At 51.1% G+C, this 18,672-nt stretch overlaps 1 long non-coding RNA gene across 1 annotated transcript; it reads left to right on the forward strand.

The window, feature by feature from the left end:
• Positions 1–4,381: 4,381 nt before the first annotated feature.
• Positions 4,382–15,513, forward strand: LOC117888723. The gene is made up of 4 exons (XR_004648362.1): positions 4,382–4,507; positions 10,080–10,149; positions 12,404–12,525; positions 15,484–15,513. It is a non-coding gene; the product is annotated as an uncharacterized LOC117888723 (long non-coding RNA).
• Positions 15,514–18,672: the final 3,159 nt, after the last annotated feature.

The following is an 18,672-nucleotide window of genomic DNA, read 5'->3' on the forward strand; positions in this document are numbered from 1 at the left end:
TCACAGGGGTAGCGAGGGGTGGATCTGCTTACCTTCAATCTCACCTTTACTTGCAAGTTGTGATCCTTCCATAGAACTCTCTGTGCATGATAATAAGTCACTCGCCCACACCCCAAGCACCTACATGCCACAGCCCTAATGCCAAATGTTAACAAAACAACAACAGGGATGATAATAATTCACTCGTCCACACCCCAAGCACCTACATGCCACAGCCCTAATGCCAAATGTTAACAAAACAACAACAGGGATGATAATAATTCACCGTCCACACCCACAAATGAACCAGAGGATTTTCTCGGAACAGTCCAGGAGAGGGCTGGACACTACAGAACCCGCGGTTTGGGGGAAATTCAGGAGTGGGGGTGTTTTGGGGTCACCTTGCTGGTTGTAGCCATGGTTGGTGGAAGCCAGAATGGGGCTGTAGACAGGCTGCTGGGGTCAGAGCGGCTGACCCAGGGCTGTCTAGCACACAGACACTCAGGGTGTGACCTGCAGGCAGGCAGGCTGGTTGTGAGCACCCCAGGCGGGGAGCTACAGCAGCAGAGCATTGTGAGGCACCCCAGATTGCAGGGCAAGTGCTGACACAGCCCCTTACTGGTCTGGCTTGCACCCTAAACTCCATCAGGAGCAGTCAAATCAAAGCATTATTTATAGCTTGCGTTTTTCTAATTAGAGCAGTCAGGGCCGGCTCCAGGCACCAACGTCCCCACTGCTCCCCTCCTGCAAGCTTCAGCAGGTTGCCAAGTAACCCCCCACCCCCAAAAAACCAGTATCCAGAAAGGAAAGACAGGTTCACCCCATCAAAACCAACTGATGAAAACACAACTCTCGGGATTCAGGGCATAGACACTTCCCATCACCGTCGTCCAGCACTGAAACGATATTGGGATCCCACCCAAAGCCTTGAAATTCCCAGATCAGTCCTTGGAGTTTAAACACGTCCGATTCCTCCCCATCTTTTTGTTTTCAACTCTTATTTCCTCCACGAACAGTGCTACAGAACAGATCCTGCTCCATCTCGGCTAGCCCTTCGCCACACTGGACAATTTAAGACTCACCTTCTGTAACATATTTACCCTATGAGGTAGGGAAGTGCTCTTATTCCGTTCTACAGAGTGCGAACTGAGGCCCAGAGAGACTAAGTTACTCAGCCAAGGTCACACAGGAAGTCTGTGGCAGAGGAGAGAACTCAACTCCAGGCTCCCGGTTAGTGGGTTACCTGACAGCCCAGAGGTGGCTGCATTTTAGTAGTGCTGTGGGGCTATGTCCTGTTAAAGATCTTGGCGATCCTTTGCGATAAAAGGCACTAGGGCAAATTCAGTTCTGATCTAGTCTGAATCCAGTGTGTATGGAGGGGAGTGGTGGGCATCTGCCCTTCACGCGCTACCTGGATCCCTGCTTCAGTGTCACAAACAACCTGTAAATGGCCAAGGAAAGAATTCCAGGGCAGGCCCGATATAGAGCTGCTGTATGTGGCCTGCACTCCCAGCTGGCGAGTCCTGGGTCGAAGGTGTGCTGGGGCAGAGCACTACAGGGGTTCTGGGCTGTTCCAGACTGCAGAGGGTCCCATTGGTGGCCTCCAAGAGCCCCTGGGCTTGCTCTAATTCCAGGCCAGGGGCCGGAGCAGCCCAGAATTCCAGTGAGGAAAGCTTGAACTCATTGAAATCAACGGTAAAAATCCCATTGACTTAATAGAGTCAGGACTGTACGCCAAGGATGCAGCAATGGCTTGAGGCTGCCTTCCTTCGGACTGTGCCGGAGTCCGGCCCCTGCTGGAAGCACAGCGCGGAATTTCACCCCAGCGCTTTGGGATCTGACACTCACCAGCCTAAGGCAACAAATCCAGCAGGGAGCAAACGCAGGTTCTAGTTCTTAGCTTGACCGTCATACGCTGCAATTGCTTCCTGCTTTGGGGGATCCGCGAGGCAGAGACCTACGGGTGGATGTAATTGCAGTGGAGTAACAGGAGGATTTAGTTTGCCTTTGAGCTGGCGTTAGAAAAGCTCCACTTCGGGAGCTCAGCGAGACAAAGCCAGAAGGGGATTAGCCGACAGAGGGATCCCCCACAAGCTCCCTCCCCACCCCCATAGAGGGGTTACTATGGGGTAGGCGAGTTTTAAAGCTCTTGTCTATTTTCGTGTGACTTTTCCCCTTTGGGCCATGAGATGTAGGATGCTAACATGCAAAGACAGGCTTTGATGTGAGGTAACTTTTCCAGGAAAGAGTCCAAGCTCAGTGTCGGTTTGGGGAGAGTGAAAGGCATCAGCTACTCCTTTGATTAGAATTAGTTACCGCAGATCTTCACAATGACAGACCAGACTCATGGGAGTTTCCCTGGAACCGAGTCACAACTGGAACCATCCACACCTTTGCATCTGAGGTGCCTCCAGCTGCAGGCATCTTTGCTGTTGGTTTGTTAAGATTGGCACCAGGGCCCTAGGGTGAAAGGTGGTCATGGTGGAGACAGGTGAATTATTAATATATACAAAGAGTTCCTCAGAACTTCCTCATTGTTTTGCTCATGATCAGACTTGACACTCGTCTGCGCAAACCCAAGGTCAGTTCATTCCAGGGTCCCAGAGAGTCATGTTGACTTTAATTGTCACAAAGGGCGTTGACTCACAACTGTGCTGTTGTTCTGTGACGTGCAGGGGCCTGCAGGTGCCGTGTGAGTGTAGGGGGGAAACTTTCAAAAGAGCGCAGGGGTCTGTGTACACGGCAATAAAACACCCGTGGCTGGCCCACGTCAGCCGATTCGGGCTGGGGCTGCACGGCTCTAAAATTGCAGTGTAGACGCTGGGGCTCACGCTGGAGCCGGGGCTCTGGGAACCTCCCACCTCACCAGGGCCCAGGCAGAGCTGTCCCCCCACACTGCCCCCATGAGGGGCCTGAGCCCAGGCAGAGCCCCCCCAACTTCCCACGTGAAGTGCCTCATGCTGCAGACCATGGTTATCCCCGGTGCAGCACATCTCTCTGAGGGTTTGCACCAGGGTATCTGAACTGTTGAGTAAGGACCCCCCCTAGACAGAGCTGAGGGAGAGAGAGGATGTATTTTCCCAAGGTTATACAGTGAGTTGGTGGTAGAGCTGGAGATGGAACCCAGGAGTCCTGGCTTCCAGCCTCCCCCTCCCGCCCCCAATTCTAACTACAAGAGCCCACTCCCCTCCCAGAGCAGAAAATAGAACAATACTAGCCAGAGTTCTCACAGTTATTCAAATCAAAGAGTTTGGAAGCAGGGATATTAAACCTCCTGCTTCAGGGATTAAGCCAATCTCTGAGTACTAGAAACCAGAATGAGCCCTAACGGGGGGCAGATTATCCCACAGTTGATGTCTCTGGGGTCATACACCCTCCGCTGCAACATCTAGTGCCAGCAGCTGTTGTTGACAGGATTCGGGCTAGATGGACCTCGGGTCTGATCCAGGGACTTCGATCTGGGCATTCCTGTGCCCCTGTGGATTCTCTCCAGTCCCAGCTTGGAGGCGCGTGTTTATTTTGAAAAGGCAGAACCAGTGTGATTCCAACTCTCTCTCTTTATTAGTCTGATAACCATTAATGTGGGACTGGTCTGTGATATGTAGAGGCCTCCAGGGGCAGTGGGGATGCAAACCTGTCAATAGAGAAACCCCAAACCAAAAGCCTGGCCCTTGGGGGATCAAAACCTGCATCCAAATTTTGCAGCTCCCCTAGCTCGCTGCTAATCATTGCACCCTTATCTGGTGCAGGGCAAGATTCCGTTTCTTCCGGGGTGGGCAGAGAGTGCCTGGAGGCAGGGCCGTTGCTTTGATGCAGCGATGCTTGGGGGAGGGCAGGATTTCTGGCCTGTGTTTTAATTAGATTGGGATAGGAGATGGGACTCCAGAATACACAGTTATTTGGGGCTGGGCTTGTAGAGGAGAGGGAATGAAGTTCCAAGAGGAGCCCCGTGAGAAAAGTGCCCTGGACGGGGATCACACGTCACTCCTGTCCATTTATGAGGAAAGCATCTGGGCCTGGGGATTCGACGGTTTGTAAGGAGGTGACGGCTCCAGTAATAACATAGAAATTTAAATCTCCACAGGGCCTCTTACCTCGAAGGGTCGCTGAGCCCTATCACAGGGCATACTCACATAGGGCCACTAAACACAGCCACCTTTGGGGTGTGGGGTGCCAAGGAGCTCATAGCCAGCACACGACTGCCTCGCAGGATCTGTAGAGTAGAACGACTGCATCGGTCACCAGTGTGTTGTCCACCTGTGTTCCATCTCCTGCCGCTGCCAGGCAAAGCTGTTCTTCAGTGTCATCTACAGGCAAACGGCCCCCTGCTAAACACGAACGAGGCTCACAGGGAGCCGAGGCATCACCACTCGTCTCTAACCTACCGTTTACATTGCAGGTGAAGGTGAATAATCATCCACTCCACGAGGTCCGTCGTCGTATCCTGCTGGAACGTGTGCATTTCCTCAAGGCAGAGGGGGCCGTGAAGCTACAGATGACCTGAGTCTTTGGAGTGAACCCCCCAGAGGTAATCGCAACAGGGGTGGCTGTGGTACATGGGACTCTATGAGACCCTGCTGTGATAATGGGGGTTGCAGTCATCGGGGCTGCGACTATCAGGGAGTCTGCCATGTGGGTGGCTGTGGCAAACGGGGCTGCCCCAGACAGTGCTCTGATAGATATTGCTGTGATAACAGGAGTTGCTGTCAACAGGGTTTCCGCTTAGCGTGCTCGTAGGCGTGCCAATATCTGTGCTAAAATGGTGGTGGCAGACACAAGCTTGGCAGCTGCTATATATCCGTCAGAAACGAAGGACCGGATTCTCCGCTGTGCCCCAGCCCAGCTCAGGTCCAGAGGGGCGGTGGGAGATCATCAGGCAGCCAGCTGGGCTCCTTTATCCTTCACTGCCCAGCCCTAGTGTAACTGAACGGCAGTGGAGGAGCTGCTCTCAACCCCGGTTGAAAACTGGCATAGTAGAGCTCTGTTCTGTCCCATACCCTACCCCAGCAAGCCCGCCCCGTGCAGCAGGCGTGGTGTGCCAGAGCTAGATATGCTGCCTCTGTCAGTGGACAGTTCTCCTGCTCAAGGGAATTCTGCACTGGCTATTTATAGCTAGATCACACTGGATAATCTGGCCCTGACGTTGTAATTTAGGAGAACCAGGAACGGCTGATGCCTTTGTAATACCTAAGCCATCATTTTGTCACAAACCTGTCTGGTCCATGAATTAGTTCTGTGCAATAGAAACCAAGCCTAGAGGGTGTGAAGCATATGGGTCAGTAGTGTGCCCTTGTTGCCAAGAAGGCTAACAGCATATTGGGCTGTATTAGTAGGAGCATTGCCAGCAGCTGGGAATAGGCAACAGGGATCACTTGATGATTACCTGTTGTCTTCATTCCAGTGTCGGAAGACAGGGTACTGGGATAAATGGACCTTTGGTCTGACCCAGTATGGCCGTTCTTTCGTTCCATCACACCTGAGGAGCGGAGCAGTCGACCACCATCCTCATGCTGGAACTCTCGGCTTTGTTAGATATTCTGGTCCCAGGCCATGGAGCACCTTGAAGCTTAGAACTGAGACTCTGAACTTGACCCTCTAGTCCATGGGAGGCCAGATTAGGGAGCAGAGGGGAGGTGTGATGTGATCACAGCAGCCAGCACTGTGTTGCTGCGGAAATGGACTGCAGCATTCTGTGCTGGCTGGAGTTTCCTCAACGCTGATGGCTCCATGCTGAGGTTTACCATATCTACAGTTAAAAGTTAGATCAACATAGCTACATCAGTCTGGGGCATGAACAATCCCCACCCCCTGAACACCATAACTATGCCAACCTGTGTCTGTACACAGAGCTGGGTTGACAGAGGAATGCTTGTGTCAGCCTAGCTACTGTCGCTTGGGAAGGTGGTGTTCCTACACCCTTCCATTGGTGTAGGCTGTGTCCAAACTATGGGGCTATGCTGATATAGGTGCAGTGCCAGAGCGATGTCTCTTTCGTCCCCATAATGTAGACATCCCTTGAGACCCATTTTCAAAAGTGAGTCAACCACTTAGGAACTTAAGTCCCCTTAATTTTCAATGAGACTTCTATTCTCTTCTATTTTATTCCATATTGGCTCATCTCCCGCCCTTATCACCATAGTACTCAAGTGCCTTCCATTTGTGCATGAAGTCATGTATTATATACACATAGCAACTAACATTTCCTCTCCCATCCAACCCCCTTGCTCTCCCCAGCCTCACGGCTTCCTATAATCTTCAGGAGCAAGGATACCTTCCTACAGCACTCACACAAGAATGGCAGATTGAGTGAGAACTGTGTGTGTGTGGGGGAGGAGATCAGGAGGGGCCTGCTGAGATACATAGGAGGGGAGGACTCCCATCGGGCCTTATCATGCCTCTTGCTCTCCCCCACTGTGAGCTGTCTTGTTGAAAAATGGCCCTTTCCCCAATGACAAGCAGCCCCAATGATCAGATTACACCTGGAGCTCTCCCTCTGCTAGGGAAAGGGGTAGCCATAGACTGAACATTTAGGAGCTCTGCAGCCAGTTGTGGTGCTGGACTAAGGTCCCTGGAGTAGACAATCCCCAGTGATGTTCCCAGTTAAAAATTTAAAAACTTCTAGGATTTATTCACGTAGCTGAAGTTGTATAACTTAGATCGATCCCCTGCCCAGTGTAGACCAGGCCTCAGAATCCAGAGAACCTTAACATGCAAGAACCAAAAACCAGAGCGAGACAAAGCAGGCTGCTCCCTAAGGTGGATGAGCTCAGCTCACCCCCCTTTGCTCTAGCCTGGCTCTTTGCAGACTGACTCAAATCACACTGTGCTTCTTTAAAGAGCCCTCTAGCTTGTCAGCAGGGCAAGAAAACTCCTCACACTTAAAGAGATAGCTTGTCCTTTTACCAGTTTCCAGTATGCCACCTCCTGCTTTTTGATTGTTTGCTATGAAGAGGCAATTTAAGTGTTAGATGTTTTTGAACTCTGGCAAACAGGTCTGGTTTGAGGGAGGTGTAATTCAAGAATTACTTGGGAAATCTGGCCCATCATTTGTAGGTTCTGAGGACATTAAATCTGAAGCTCTCTGTCCTCTCCCCATCCACAGTTGTCAGTGCAAGGACATGCCACTTCCTTCACATCTCTGATCTCTTCTGCATACGTCTGCTGGGAGCCCCATAGAACACACCACACAGGAAACAAATTAAACATGCCAAGATAAAAACATTCAATTGAATTGAATGTGTACCGTTAATTTAAGGACAATATACCATCTGGTTTCTCCAATCCATGGCCAGACAGCTGGGGAACGTTAACGTTTCACCTGTCCAGCAGACACGTGGTGCTCAGTGTTACTTATAGAATGTACCCAGCAGGGCAGGCTAGAGCTAGGGTGACCAGATGTCCCGATTTTATAGGGACAGTCCCGATTTTTGGGTCTTTTTCTTATATAGACTCCTATTACCCCCCACCCCCGTCCCAATTTTTCACACTTGCTGTCTGGTCACCCTAGCTAGAGCAGTGGTTCTCAAACTTATTTGATCATGCTCCTTTCTCTGTGTCTGTAGCAGTTTACACACACAAGTACCTATACCGATATATACGGCGGCCGTGCGTCACTTGAATCAGTTTCAGCGTCTTTGTTTTTCACTGGAGTTGTTTTTTTCCCCCTCTGTTGCACGAATGAGCCAACGCTCCATTGTAATGAGAGCAAAAGCAAAACTGTGATCATGGTCCATCCTTATGATGAACTGTGCACTCGGATTAACGTGTAGGTGGCAACGACTTTGTATCATGCTAGACAAGCTTAACAGAAATCTGGCAAAATGCCCAGTGCCATCTGAAAGGTCTGGAGGAATCAGCTTTGCTAATTTTTCATCGCTGTGGGTAAAATGTGCGCAGTAAGTGTTTCCCCCCCAAAGCGTCTCACGTCCCTGCCCCTGAATACATTCCGTGCCTGCCACTTGGAGAACCTCTGGACTAGAGGAATTTGATGGTCCCAGGAGCAGCCGGAGCTTTCCAAGAAAGAGGAAATAGCTTTGAATTTTTGAGAAGGGAGGTAGTTCCGTAAAACAAAAAGGTCAGGTTTCATTCGATTACCCAGGGCGTGCCCGTCGCTCTGCGGGACAGAGTGAGTATAAAGGCACCTGGCAAGGATTGTTACGGCACAGGTGGTCATGGCTTCCACTGCGATCACTGTCCGCCTCATTAAGGACTCCACTTCGGAGTCTCTGGGCTCCCAGGTTATCCCATACCTGGGCCAAAACTACCAGGAGCTCAAGGAGCAGTGTCTATCGCAAGAGAACCTCTTCAACGACCCGTATTTTGAAGCTGGGGCCAGTTCCCTTGGCTCTGTTAATCTAGGTCTTGAATCTGCAGAAAGCGAAGAGATACAGTGGAAGAGACCTAAGGTACGTAGATCATTTTTTATCCAGTGAGGGGGGCAGTAGATGGCTCTAGATGGATGAATAGAAAAGTCACACTTTACATTAAGGTTTCATTTACGAATAGTCTATAAAGGGTTCATAAATGCTAACCGGGTGTTCTACTAAATGGTTGGTCCATTGTTACAGAGCTTAAGTTGCTCATCATCATCTCTGGGAACGTCTGCCCTGGAGGTGAAGGTTACTTTCTAGCGCAGGTAGATGTGCTAGGTTTGCTCGAGCCAGCGGACTAAAAGGAGCTGTGGCAGGGAGGGAGGGGAGGATGGGCTCGTCGCCACCCACTTACAATCTCACCTGGGACCACAGGCACGTACTCGGGGTGGCTCGCCATCCCGCTGCTCACCTCACTGCAGCGACACTCCTTTTGTAGCATGCTCGCTTGAGCTGAGCGAGCCTACGTCTAAGTGTTACACTACCAGCTCCGGTGGAGATGTAGACTATCACACAAGCCATTCGTGGGCTGTTAATCATTTCCTGGCCCTTTCTAACCCATGTATAAATGGAACGGGAACATAAAGTGTGACCAAAAACCAGCAGTGCCCTTCAGACTGGGCAGGAGTCCCACATCAACCCCAGCTGGCCTTCTCGAGGATTGAATGGCCCACGCAGACAGAAGATGGGTCAGATTCCCTCTTGTTGCCAAGCTCCACTCAGCGCATGGCAAAGAGGGGCACCAGGGAGCTGGTAATGGCTGCATGATTCCAAGAGCCAGTCTTTGGAGCCCCAGCTAAACTAGGGCAGCTCTGGGGCTGTTCTAACCTATGCCCCGGCTCTGTCTCCGAGTGGACTCTCGGTCAGCTCTGCTCCACCACGCCCACTCGACACTGCGTGTGAGTGTGGAGCTGCCTTCACCAGCTTTATCCTGGGGTGGGGAGCAGTGTTCTTTTACAGCTATGTGTGGAATGAATTGTATTCTGTGCACCAATATGGAGGTGATGTGGGGGCTCGGGGCTGGGGTGAAGGCTCTGGGGATGAGGGGTTTAGGGTGCAGGAGGGGGCTCAGAGCTGGGGCTGTGAGGGTTGGGGTGCAGGGGGGGTGAAGGCTCTGGCAGGAGGTGCGGGCTCTGGGGATGAGAGGTTTGGGGTGCGGGAGGGGGGCTCAGGACTGGGGCTGTGAGGGTGATGACTCCAGCTAGGGGTGAAGGCTCTGGGGTGGGGCTGGGGATGCGTGGTTTGGGGTGCAGGCTGCCCTGGGGCTGCAGCCAGGAGAGAGGACTCCCCCCAGCCCTCTTCCGCTGCAGCAGCTTGGGGTCAGGGCTGCGCTGGGGCCAGGGGAGAAGCACCTCTCCCTGCCTGCATGGCCCTTGAGACCTGGTCCCACAGCTTACAGGGAACTTCAGTGGTAGGCGGGGGGGGGGTACCCCATACCAGGGGAATTTCCCTGCTGATCTCTTATGGTCAAAGGAGCCAGCTCTGAGCAGAGAAACTGGCTCTGAGCCTCCATGCCGGAGTTGAAGCACATTGGTAGGGGGCAGTGTGTTTGGGGGGCGCTCATCCTGCCGTTGCCTGGGCTGTATTGTTATCGAGTTTGATAACAAAGGCCTTCAACTTGGCAACTTTCCTAAAGCACAACATTCACGGGAAAAAAGATTACGATAAATAAGATCTCAATTCAAGATCAACCCAAGTGCCTGTTTATCTTTTCATTTGCTTCTCTTCCAGGACATTTGCCCCTACCCTAAGTTCATCCACAAGGGTATGAATTATACAGATATACACCAGGGAGCTTTAGGTAAAGTGATTTCTATTTTCATAAAATTACATAGATAAATCTTTAGATTCTCACCACAGAAAGAGCTGAAGGAATGTTTTTTTACCCCACTAGATAGACATTGTCATTCCAGCCTTCCAAATCCATAGTTAATTGTTATTTTGGACATGAGTAAAAACGGTAAATAAGAGCTAAGGAAGTTTTAACGTATTGAAAATCTGACCCTGTATTCATAGAAATGCTCAGAATACAGTTTCTCTGCCACTGCTCTGCGGTTATAATTGTATGACATGCTTTACAACTGCAGCTGCAACTACTTTTTCTTCTCTCATTTCACTGTCTCTTGTGTGACTATCACTGGACGTGACTATCACTCACTTTAGACGTCAGTGGGAGCCTTCTACAGCGTGGGCTGGCAGTCCTGGACACCTATTTCATAGCAATACGCCTCCCTGAATCATCACAGATCTCCCAATCCTTTCCTCAGTGCACGAGGGAGAGAAATGCCCCCATTTCTCCTACAAGAGAGTTCTGACCATGAAGCTTGTGTTGTTTCTTTGCTGATGGCTCTGCCGTCCTGTATTTCAGCTGTGACCTAACCCTTGACACATGCTTCCTTCCTAAAAAAGGATTCTGTCTCATTTAAGCAGATCAACAAAGCCCAGTTTTCAACCTTTTATATGCCCAGTAAAACTGGAAGACAGATTCACTGTTCTGGACAAACTCAGCCCAGCGCAGGAGCTGTGGAGGTGGCTTTCTGCAGCACCTGGATTCAGCTGAGTTCTGGAACAGCCGCCACAAACGCAGTCCCAGGGCTGCTAGATCTCAGGTTTTGCTGCAATGGGTCTGTAAGAGATCGGACTCACCCCTGCGGCCCCTCCTGCTGGTTGTCCAGGGAATTAGCTCACCAACCTCAGGAGCACCCTCTGCAGGCCGGTGATCCACCTTGTCATCTGCACTGGCCCCGTGTCCCTCCCAGGACCCCAGTGCCCCTGGCCCTGGGTGCTGCCCCCGGCAATACCCACACACGCTAGGTCTCCCCTCCCAGGGGAACCCCCACCCACTAACCCCACCTCACCTCAGGATAAGGCCATTGCCAGTCACCAACTAGCCCCCACTCTCTGGGGCAGACTGCAGTATAGGCCACTCATCACAGGCAAGGCTGGGTTTGGACCTGCTGCCTTGGCCTACCCATGGGTTGCCCTCTGCAACCCCCACTACCCCTTGGCCTTCTCCTAGGCCGCAGCCTGGGGCTTTCCAGGCTGGAGCACCTCAGCCTTTGGCCTGGCCCAAGCTCCCTACAGCCAGGCCCTTCTCTCTCTGAATGAAGAGAGAGACTGGTGAAATCCTGGCTCCCAGCCTCTTATATAGGGCCAGCTGGGGCCTGCTTGGGGCGTGGCCCAACTGCAGCTGCTTCCCCAATCAGCCCAGCTTAGCAGCTCCCAGCCACAACCTTCCCCCAGGGCTGTTTTAGGCCCTTCAGGGCAGGAGCGGGGTAGCCGCCCCGCTACAGGGTCTCATAACTCCCTTGCTAAGGGCCATTGCCGCAGCCCAAAATAGCCAGAGCTCATTGCAAGGTGGCCATGTTCCTTCCTCCGTCCCGCCGGCCGTGCCTCTGGCAGCTCGGGGGCTGGGTTAGCCCCGGTCTAATGGCCTTTGCACCACCTACGCTGACTGACACCAGCTGAGGGTGTGGCCTTTATTTATTATTGTCGGCATCATCAGAGTGCCTCAGTGTCCCCCTGAGCACGTAGAGTGAAGCTACGCAACGATGAATTGGGCCCTGAGGACCTCAGAAACCCACCACTGCACGCATCTTTTTGCAGCAGGCCATACAGAGCCGGGCCAGCACTGCATGGGGCAGCACTGCATGGCAGTGCCAGTTACCATGAGTTGGGGCTGTAGGAGGGTTGGGAACAGATTCTCCATCTGGGGGGCGCATCAGAGCAAGGGTCTGCTAGAGCTGGTTATGGCCTGGGGGCTGCTTTCATTAGCACCAGCTGGCTGCAGTCTCCTAGGAACCGAACACCAACTAGGGAAACCAAGAGCATATCACGACCTCCTCCCTTCTGTCCCTTTCCCCTCTCAAGCTGTGGAAAAGAGAAAGAAAGAAGCCCCAGGAACGAACGTGGAAGAAATTTCCACTCTCTCGGTGCTGCCTGAGTCATACAAAGGAAACTGATCAGGGCAGGTTCCTCTGTCTTTAGTAGATGCTAGTGTAGGTGCGTGTATGCAAACAACAGGACCATAACCATCTATTTACACCTCCTACCAGGTGACTGCTGGTTCCTGGCTGCAGCTGCATCCCTCGCTCTGCACCCACAGCTGATGCAGAGGGTGGTACCAGCAGGGCAAAGTTTTGACCTAGGGGATTATGCTGGCATCTTCCATTTTCAAGTGAGTTCTGTGACCTGGCAAGCCAATAGCCTCTTGATAGGCAACAGAGAAATACTGCTTAAGGTATTAAATTCAGTGGGATCAACTCTCTAGTGGTAGATTCCGGATGGAAGGTAAAGATGTTTCATCATTCTGTTGGTATTTCTGTTAACAGGATGGCAGTCTGCATTTATCCCACCTTATGCTCTAGCCCTGTCACATCTCACAAAATAGTTAGGGATGGTGTTTGGACGGGAAACCTAGGAAGGTGGTAGGTGCTACAGGAAATCATAGAAGATCAGGGTTGGAAGGGACCTCAGGACATCTCTAGTCCAACCCTCTGCTCAAAGGGGGACCAATCCCCAGACAGATTTTTGCCCCAGATTCTTAAATGGCCCCCTCAAGGATTGAACTCACAATCCTAGGTTTAGCCGACCAATGCTCAAACCACTGAGCTATCCCTCCCCCCATGATGTGGTTAACTCAATAGGTGGTGCTCCACTGTTCCAGTATAGTACTGAGGGGCAGTGTGTGGTGTTGGATAGGATGAGATGAGATGGGTGAGATGCCAACCTGGAGTCCTGACCACTTTTAGGCATTAAATGTCCCAGTGTGCTATTTGCAAGAGTTGGGGCATTAACCCCGATGTTCTGGTCCCACCCCAACCTGGGTATTTCCATTCTGCTGAAGTTCATCCCTCTATATAGTTTACTGCATACAAAAAGCTATGATAAAAGGATGTTATTTGGGTTGCAAGGTCAAGACCTTGTGTCCTGTATCCACAGGAATTTGGCTACGCCCCAACTTTGGAACAGTCTCTTGAAGGAACCCCTTCAAGTTTGCCAGACCCCCAAGGGTCACCACCTCCTAGACTGAACTACTGGGCTCCAGCCCTCCTGCTACATGCTGTGAACTCTGCCCGGAGAGTCAAACTGAGACAGACTCCTGGTAGAGACTTGTACGCTCTGCAGGGACCAGTGCACCTCACCCAGTATTTGCAGGGACACCCAAATAGCGTTTTCCAAACAAGAGTAAGATTTATTAGTCAGCTGCAGCACAGCACTGGAAGTCCTTAGCTTAGTACCTAGAAATGGAGGTTAAAATATAAAGTATTCCTGTCGAACCACAAGTCACCAGCCAAAGTGTAGAGAACTCCATTTTCATACTTTGGCTCTCTCTGACTTCCTTCCTCAGTCAGTCCAAATAGGGAAAGCTCCCCCTCCCAGCCTCTTCCAAAAGGCCAACTCTTTATCCTCTCCTGGTCATGCCTCAGTCCTTTGTTCTCCAGGCCGGATCATGCTGAGTTCACAACCACTTGGCCAGAGCTTCCCACTGTTGAGAGTCCATTCATAAGTCATTGGAGCTCTCTGGACCCTTTGTTGATCTGGGTCAGTTTCTGCCAGTTCCTTAACAACTCTCTTCATTCCACCCAGACAGGGTGGTGACGCACACACCTGTGTCTCTTAGTCTGCCCTGGGAGCAAACGTAAGCCTTTTTCCCCACTGAGTAGCAATGCAAAGTAGAGGGGGCTGTTGAGGCACACATAGGATTCAGACAAATATTACAAAAAATTCCTACTTTCATAGAATCATAGGACTGGAAGGGACCTCGAGAGGTATCTAGTCCAGTCCCCTGCACTCCTGGCAGGACTAAGGATTATCTAGACCATCCCTGACAGGTGTTTGTCTAACCTGCTCTTAAAAATCTCCAATGATGGAGATTCCACAACCTCCCTAGGCAACTTATTCCAGTGCTTAACCGCCCTGACAGTTAGGAAGTTTTTCCTAATGTCCAACCTAAACCTCCCTTGCTGCAGTTTAAGCTCATTGCTTCTTGTCCTAGCCTCAGAGGTTAAGAAGAACAATTCTTCTTCTTCAAGTGCTGTCCCTGTGGGTGCTCCACTCCAGGTGACGGTGCGTCCTGGCACTGTTGATCAGAGATCTTCGGTAGCAGTGCCTGGTTGGGAACTGAGGGGGTTGGGCCCTGTGCGCGCCAAACAGGCTGAAACGCCGCCGCGAGAAGGCAGCTGCGCACACGCGGCCCGACCAGGCACTGCTACCTAAGATCTTCGATCAACGGCGCCAGGACGCACCGTCACCTGGAGTGGAGCACCCACAGGGACACACATCTCGAAGAACCTCTGTTACTGCACAAGGTGAGTAACCCTCTCTTCTCCATCCTCCTTGTAACAACCTTTTATGTACTTTGTCACATCTCTTCCCCCTTTGAGACTGAACTGAATAGGACACTTTAACCAGTGACCTGGGTAGTTTGAACCCACAAATGTCATTCATAGGTGCCACAGTATCTTTCCTGTCACCTTGGTATCTGTCCTACCAAGCACTTTCAAGATTCTTACAGCACAGTTTCCAGTCAATCAAACTTACAGTTTCCAATACACACTTCAGAGCAGCTTCACATCCTCCCTTAGGTCTGGTCTGTTAGAGGACACTAGCAGGGTGCACATGGGGAGTTTTCATGCGTCCCTTTGCCCTTGTGCAGTGAGGTAGGCATCTATATCCCCCAACTCTTTAAACTGGGGCAACAGTTTTGGTCTGTAGGCTCCCCGTGGAACTAACCTCGTTTGACCGCTGCAAGTCACTTATTGCACAATACTACTGGTGTCTTCAGCATCCCACCAGCTCCCACCAACTGTCCCAGATCCACAGGGATAAACAGAGCCAGGATTTTCTCCCTACCTGCGATCCTGTCTCAGCCATCCTCACTGGCATTGTACAACTTAGTAAAATGTTGCTACATCAATACTGAAGACTCCAGGAGCGGGGCAGGATGTTGGGGAAAATTCCCCATTGGTCTTTCCCTCCTGTTCTACATCATTGCCCTCAGAAATCCCAAGGATTTCTAGGAACCAATTCCCTAAACCATATAGGAGACCAGAAAGGAGCCCCATAAACCAAAGCCCTGTGGCCAAAATTAACGGTCGCCATGGATTCTGTTTTGTTTATGTCTCCCCTCCAGTTCTGGCAGTATGGGAAGTGGGTGGATGTGTAGATGCTTCTACGGCCACAATGTTCTGAAGATTCAGAGCAGGCGCAGCAGGGACAGAAGGATTGTGAGGAGGTTTGGCAGCATGTGACCTCCAGAAGGAGAAAGAGGAGCGTCCATGCACCAGCAATGGAGATACAGGTGAGCAATCGTTTCCATGTTCTCTCTACAGGTGCTAATGCGGAGAGTGGACTAGATGGCCCATCTGAGGGAAGGGAGCAGAAGGAGACTCCACCGATTGGAAGGCAAAAGATGCACTGTCCTAGGGATGGGGGTTCCACGACCACCACTCCCAAGAGGAGGAGGAGGGTGGTGGTGGTCGGGGACTCCCTCCTCAGGGGGACTGAGTCATCTATCTGCCGCCCTGACCGGGAAAACCGAGAGGTCTGCTGCTTGCCAGGAGCTAGGATACACGATGTGACGGAGAGACTGCCGAGACTCATCAAGCCCTCGGATCGCTACCCCTTCCTGCTTTTCCACGTGGGCACCAATGATACTGCCAAGAATGACCTTGAGCGGATCACTGCAGACTACGTGGCTCTGGGAAGAAGGATAAAGGAGTTTGAGGCGCAAGTGGTGTTCTCGTCCATCCTCCCTGTGCAAGGAAAAGGCCGTGGTAGAGACCGTCGAATCGTGGAAGTCAACGAATGGCTACGCAGGTGGTGTCGGAGAGAAGGCTTTGGATTCTTCGACCATGGGATGGTGTTCCAAGAAGAAGGAGTGCTAGGCAGAGACGGGCTCCACCTAACGAAGAAAGGGAAGAGCATCTTCGCCAGCAGGCTGGCTAACCTAGTGAGGAGGGCTTTAAACTAGGTTCACCGGGGGAAGGAGACCAAAGCCCTGAGGTAAGTGGGGAAATGGGATCCTGGGAGGAAGCACAAGCAGGAGAGCGCAAGAGGGGAGGACTCCTGTCTCATGCTGAGAAAGAGGGACGATCATTGAGTTATCTTAAGTGCCTATACACAAATGCAAGAAGCCTGGGAAACAAGCAGGGAGAACTGGAAGTCCTGGCACAGTCAGGGAACTATGATGTGATTGGAATAACAGAAACTTGGTGGGATAACTCACATGACTGGAGTACTGTCATGGATGGATATAAACTGTTCAGGAAGGACAGGCAGGGCAGAAAAGGTGGGGGAGTTGCGTTGTATGTAAGAGAGGAGTATGACTGCTCAGAGCTCCGGTATGATACTGCAGAAAAACCTGAGAGTCTCTGGATAAAGTTGAGAAGTGTGAGCAACAAGGGTGATGTCGTGGTTGGAGTCTGCTATAGACCACCAGACCAGGGGGATGAGGTGGACGAGGCTTTCTTCTGGCAACTAGCAGAAGTTGCTAGATCACAGGCCCTGGTTCTCATGGGAGACTTTAATCACCCTGATATCTGCTGGGAGAGCAATACAGCGGTGTACAGGCAATCCAGGAAATTTTTGGAAAGCGTAGGGGACAATTTCCTGGTGCAAGTGCTGGAGGAACCAACTAGGGGCAAAGCTTTTCTTGACCTGCTGCTCACAAACAGGGAAGAACTAGTAGGGGAAGCAAAAGTGGATGGGAACCTGGGAGGCAGTGACCATGAGATGGTCGAGTTCAGGATCCTGACACAAGGAAGAAAGGAGAGCAGCAGAATATGGACCCTGGACTTCAGAAAAGCAGACTTTGACTCCCTCAGGGAACAGATGGGCAGGATCCCCTGGGAGAATAACATGAAGGGCAAAGGGGTCCAGGAGAGCTGGCTGTATTTTAAAGAATCCTTATTGAGGTTGCAGGAACAAACCATCCCGATGTGTAGAAAGAATAGTAAATATGGCAGGCGACCAGCTTGGCTAAACAGTGAAATCCTTGCTGATCTTAAATGCAAAAAAGAGGCTTATAAGAAGTGGAAGATTGGACAAATGACCAGGGAGGAGTATAAAAATATTGCTCAGGCGTGCAGGAGTGAAATCAGGAAGGCCAAATCACACTTGGAGTTGCAGTTAGCAAGAGATGTTAAGAGTAACAAGAAAGGTTTCTTCAGGTATGTTAGCAACAAGAAGAAAATCAAGGAAAGTGTGGGCCCCTTACTGAATGAGGGAGGCAACCTAGTGACCGACGATGTGGAAAAAGCTAATGTACTCAATGATTTTTTTGCCTCTGTCTTCACACACAAGGTCAGCTCCCAGATTGCTGCACTGGGCAGTACAGCATGGGGAGAAGGTGACCAGCCCTCTGTGGAGAAAGAAGTGGTTCGGGACTATTTAGAAAAACTGGACGTGCACAAGTCCATGGGGCCGGATGCGCTGCATCCGAGGGTGCTAAAGGAGTTGGCGGGTGAGATTGCAGAGCCATTAGCCATTATTTTTGAAAACTCATGGCGATCGGGGGAGGTCCCAGATGACTGGAAAAAGGCTAATGTAGTGCCCATCTTTAAAAAAGGGAAGAAGGAGGATCCGGGGAACTACAGGCCAGTCAGCCTCACCTCAGTCCCTGGAAAAATTATGGAGCAGGTCCTCAAGGAATCAATTATGAAACATTTAGAGGAGAGGAAAGTGATCAGGAACAGTCAGCATGGATTCACGAAGGGGAAGTCGTGCCTGACTAACCTAATTGCCTTCTATGATGAGATAACTGGCTCTGTGGATGAGGGGAAAGCAGTGGATGTGTTATTTCTTGACTTTAGCAAAGCTTTTGATACGGTCTCCCACAGTATTCTTGCCACCAAGTTAAAGAAGTATGGGCTGGATGAATGGACTGTAAGGTGGATAGAAAGCTGGCTAGATCGTCGGGCTCAACGGGTAGTGATCAATGGCTCCATGTCTAGTTGGCAGCCGGTTTCAAGTGGAGTGCCCCAAGGGTCGGTCCTGGGGCCGGTTTTGTTTAATATCTTTATTAATGATCTGGAGGATGGTGTGGACTGCACTCTCAGCAAGTTTGCAGATGACACTAAACTAGGAGGCGTGGTAGATACACTAGAGGGTAGGGATCGGATACAGAGGGACCTAGACAAATTAGAGGATTGGGCAGAAAAAAACCTGATGAGGTTCAACAAGGACAAGTGCAGAGTCCTGCACTTAGGACGGAAGAATCCCATGCACTGCTACAGACTAGGGACCGAATGGCTAGGTAGCAGTTCTGCTGAAAAGGACCTAGGGGTCACAGTGGACGAGAAGCTGGATATGAGTCAACAGT

The sequence above is a fragment of the Trachemys scripta genome, chromosome 16, assembly GCF_013100865.1.
Source record: "Trachemys scripta elegans isolate TJP31775 chromosome 16, CAS_Tse_1.0, whole genome shotgun sequence".
NCBI lineage: Eukaryota > Metazoa > Chordata > Testudines > Emydidae > Trachemys > Trachemys scripta.